General features: G+C 37.3%; 1 long non-coding RNA gene across 1 annotated transcript; it reads right to left on the reverse strand.

Moving 5' to 3' along the window:
- Nucleotides 1–531: 531 nt before the first annotated feature.
- Nucleotides 532–3468, reverse strand: LOC127139671 (uncharacterized). Its single transcript, XR_007810006.1, has 3 exons — nucleotides 3403–3468; nucleotides 1770–2217; nucleotides 532–634 (listed from the first exon to the last, which is right to left on the reverse strand). It is a non-coding gene; the product is annotated as an uncharacterized LOC127139671 (long non-coding RNA).
- Nucleotides 3469–4984: the final 1516 nt, after the last annotated feature.

Below are 4984 nucleotides of genomic sequence, written 5' to 3' on the forward strand. Positions count from 1 at the left end.
TCAAAATTGGTCAAAAAATGTCATAGTACAGTACGGGGTCAAAAAGGGTCAAAAAATGTCATAGTATAGTAAGAGGTCAAAATTGGTCAAAAATGTCATATATTATGGGGTCAGAAAAGGTTTAAATGTCAGTTTAATGTCAGTGCTCTGTGTTGGACAGTTGATGTAAAGGTGTTTGTGAATTACCTGGAGGCCTCTGTCCTGGTCTCAAAGAACTTCTTCATTGTACAAAGACTCTCTGTGATCGTGGACTACGTCTCTGTGATCGCGGACACTGTCTCTGAGATTATGGACAAAGTCTCTGTGATCATGGACAATGTCTTTGCGATCGTGGACGATGTCTCTGAGATCATAGACGTTGTCTCTGTGACCATCGACAATGTCTCCATGATCGCGGGCAGTGCCGTCAAATCGGTGACCCCCGTCTCCGCCGATTCTATCGCAAGGTCTCTACGAAGCATGGGACAAAGTCTCTGATCATGGACAACGTCTCTCTCGTCTTTGACAAGGTCTCTGTGATCGTGGACAGTGTCTCTGATCGTGGACGATGTCTCCCTCATCCTCAACAATGCCTCTCCGATCATGGACCATGTCTCTGCGATGGTGGACGATGTCGTGGACCAAGTGGTGACACCTGGAGGAAATCACAGAGAAACATTCAAAGGAAAATGATCAATACGCTACTACCTATTCCTCATCAAGTTTCACCATGAAAACACAGAAATATTCAACATTACAGCTGAAGCACAACATTTAACAAACAGAGGCTGCTTCAGAAAATCAACAGTTTACTGTCATCACCTCCTGAAGAACCAACACCACCAAATATTTAGGAAAAAGTAAACTGATTATTAATTGTGTGACTATCAACTTATGACTGAAGTAGTCATGTATGTTACTGTGAACTGCACAACAATAATCAACACTACCAGTTAAGTCAGTTTTGGAATGCAGGATTTTAACTTGTGTTGTGTATTATAATTCAGTAAAAAGTCTGAGTATTTCTTCCACCACAGACGGTCACGTACAGAATCAATATTTCAATCTTCTTCTTATGAACACATATTTAAAATGTCTTTGTTTTGTGTAGTTTTCCTTTAATGAATAACAATCAAATTTACAAAGGTCTTAACAGCAGCTTATGTGAAAACTTTTAAGTACCTAAGTGCAGAACTGGTCGTTATAAACTGTAAAGATATTTTTTCAAATCACCCTCTGACCAATAAAATGAACACACTAATGAACAACTCAGTCCAATAATTTATTTGTAAACTAGATATTGTTTTGTACAGTGTAGTCTGGTGTGTGTAACACATTCACATAATTAAGAATTTCTGCTCATGTACAATCAAACTGAAGTTATGATTTTTTCAATCCATTTTGACTGATCCTTAACAATAACAGTTGACATTTTTGACACCTCAATATAATGTGACATTTTTACATACAGATTACTTTTACTGTTACCTCTAATATTAGAGTACTTTTACCATTATATATTACTTTTTTAAATTACATATTACCCCTAAATTTACATATAACTTTCACTGTTACGTGTAGTAACAGATTACTTTGACAATTACATCTTACTTCTGATATTTCTAGTTACTTTTACATTACGTCTGATAATACAGATTATTTATACATTATCTTTATGCAGCAAATTACTTCTATTATTACACTTTTCTGATATACTGAATACTGGACATAAACAGTTTAATGTCAGAGCTCTGTGTTGGACAGTTGATGTAAAGGTGTTTGTGAATTACCTGGAGGTCTCTGTCCTGGTCTCAAAGAACTTCTTCATTGTACAAAGACTCTCTGTGATCGTGGACTACGTCTCTGTGATCGCGGACACGGTCTCTGAGATTATGGACAAAGTCTCTGTGATCATGGACAATGTCTTTGCAATCGTGGACGATGTCTCTGAGATCATAGACGTTGTCTCTGTGACCATCGACAATGTCTCCATGATCGCGGGCAGTGCCGTCAAATCGGTGACCCCCGTCTCCGCCGATTCTATCGCAAGGTCTCTACGAAGCATGGGACAATGTCTCTGATCATGGACAACGTCTCTCTCGTCTTTGACAAGGTCTCTGCGATCGTGGACAGTGTCTCTGATCGTGGACGATGTCTCCCTCATCCTCAACAATGCCTCTCCGATCATGGACCATGTCTCTGCGATGGTGGACGATGTCGTGGACCAAGTGGTGACACCTGGAGGAAATCACAGAGAAACATTCAAAGGAAAATGATCAATACGCTACTACCTATTCCTCATCAAGTTTCACCATGAAAACACAGAGAAATATTCAACATTACAGCTGAAGCACAACATTTAACAAACATTAGAGGCTGCTTCAGAAAATCAACAGTTGACTGTCATCACCTCCTGAAGAACCAACACCACCAAATATTTAGGAAAAAGTAAACTGATTATTAATTGTGTGTCTATCAACTTATGACTGAAGTAGTCATGTATGTTACTGTGAACTGCACAACAATAATCAACACTACCAGTTAAGTCAGTTTTGGAATGCAGGATTTTAACTTGTGCTGTGTATTATAATTCAGTAAAAAGTCTGAGTATTTCTTCCACCACAGACGGTCACGTACAGAATCAATATTTCAATCTTCTTCTTATGAACACATATTTAAAATGTCTTTGTTTTGTGTACTTTTCCTTTAATGAATAACAATCAAATTTACAAAGGTCTTAACAGCAGCTTATGTGAAAACTTTTAAGTACCTAAGTGCAGAACTGGTCGTTATAAACTGTAAAGATATTTTTTCAAATCACCCTCTGACCAATAAAATGAACACACTAATGAACAACTCAACTACTAACTACGTCTCTGTGATCATGAATGAAGTGGCGACACCTGGAGGATATACATAATGGAAAATGAGTAATACATTATGACCTTTTCCTCATCAACAATTTAACCCCAAAACACACTTTCACACTATTCAAAATTACAGTCAAACCACAACATTTTCCAAATGTTTAAGGAGTGATTCAGAAAGGCTGTTCACAGACATATTAACTAAAATCATCATCTTAAATCTGAAATTTCTACATTAATTGTCTGTCAACTAATCACTTGAGGAATCATGTATATTACTGAGAATGGATAATAAAAACCTTCATTTGGGACATTTTTGAGAGCAGCATTTTTTTTTTTATTATTTTACTTCACTTACAATCATTTTGAGTTTTTAAAAAAATTATTTTAACTAGTACTATTTTCTGACCATTTATACACAATTAATCAGTTATTATTATATTTAATACTATACTCATGAAATACCAGGGATTTAAACAATAAAACTGTTACTAACATTATTACTTCAGCTCATCAACACATTTTTTCAGACTCAGTATATCCTTAGGACACATACCTGTTTGGTTTGTCAGGTGAGAGCTGGTGTTTCCGTCCAGGCTGCAGCAGCTGAACCAGTACACCTGGAAAACACAAAACTTAAGTACAAAACTTAAAAAACAAATCACCTTGTTGATAGAGAATATTAATAGTTCACCTTCAAACCCTGAACAGAAGAATACAACAGTGAAAACTAAACACTAGAATCTTACCAATCACATTTTGAGTTTTAAGGTGAATAAATTAACTGTGTTACTAGATTATGAGTTTATTGATCTCAGAGAGAAATGCAGTATTTGAAATGTATCAGTTTTTCTAATAATTTCAAACAGTAATCTCAGCTCAGCACGGAGTTAAAATCTAGTTTTCAAACTCGTTTTTAATACAAAACTGAGCTCAATAAAGTCTCAAGTCACCACAAACAACTATCTAATCAATAATATACACAACAGGGGATCAATGGATGGCTATGAACAGATTGATACCACAAAGCTACAAAGACACACAAAACCGACAGAGACAAAAACGATCACAATGTGATAGTTAAATGCCACCCTAAAGCGCAAACTGGCCACAAAGAAGCGGTAAATGACCAGGAATAGACACAAAGACATAATACGATGCAAAACAGCCACAAAGAAGCTGACCATAAGATGTAAAACAGCCAGCTAGAGACGCAAACCGATCCAATACCATGACAAATAGACACAAAATAATCACATCGACATGATAATCCTCCATAAACCGACTTAAAATGACCAGACTGGAGCACAAAATTACAAAGAAACAGTAATATGTCGGTATAGTAATCATGTCAGGGACGCTTTAGTCACAGAAACACAAACACGCTCTTGCCCAAGCCACATAAACGACTGAAAATGGAGTTAAGATATCATTACAAGGTAATGCTAATGCTAACGCTTGCCGCCTATGCTAACGCTCTCTGATAACATTAATGCTAACGCTAGCCGCTAACTGTTTGCCTTACCTTCACGCCGCAGGTGTATTCAGCACCCAGCCTCACTCGTGTTCGACAATAAAGCAGATCCAGAGTTTGTTTTAGCATCCACATCTCTTCGGTAAGGACGTTTTTCACGGCACTAGCAAACAGGAGCAGCTCTTCAAACTTGGTTTAAATCTGTTTTCCGACTTCCTCTTTCCGCCTCTCTGAGCTCCTCCCACAAGATTATGGCCAATGACATGGCACGTTGTGGCCGGAGACGACATACGTCAGCAAACATGGCAGAACAACGCTGATTGGCCGTTCGATTCTGGGCCACTTAGCAACCACCTCGGATTGGTCTTAAAATACATTCACTGTAAAGACGGCGAGACGTCGTAGATGTTTTACAAGATTTAGCTGTAGTTATACCTTTCAATGAATTACACCAATTCTCTCAATAAATTAAAAAAGACAAGATATTCTAAAAATAAATAAATAGATGTCCTCTTACATTCTTCCCCCTTGTCAGATGAAATATCCTCATTTCAAAGGTTAGAAAAAAAAACTCAGCCCAAAACTGAAACTCAGAAGAGAAATAACTACTGGGTAAATAGTAAAACAACATAATAAGGCACAGAAATGAATATAGCCACTGAGC

This window comes from Lates calcarifer, unplaced genomic scaffold (assembly GCF_001640805.2).
Source record: "Lates calcarifer isolate ASB-BC8 unplaced genomic scaffold, TLL_Latcal_v3 _unitig_2072_quiver_2391, whole genome shotgun sequence".
NCBI classification, from domain to species: Eukaryota; Metazoa; Chordata; class Actinopteri; family Centropomidae; genus Lates; species Lates calcarifer.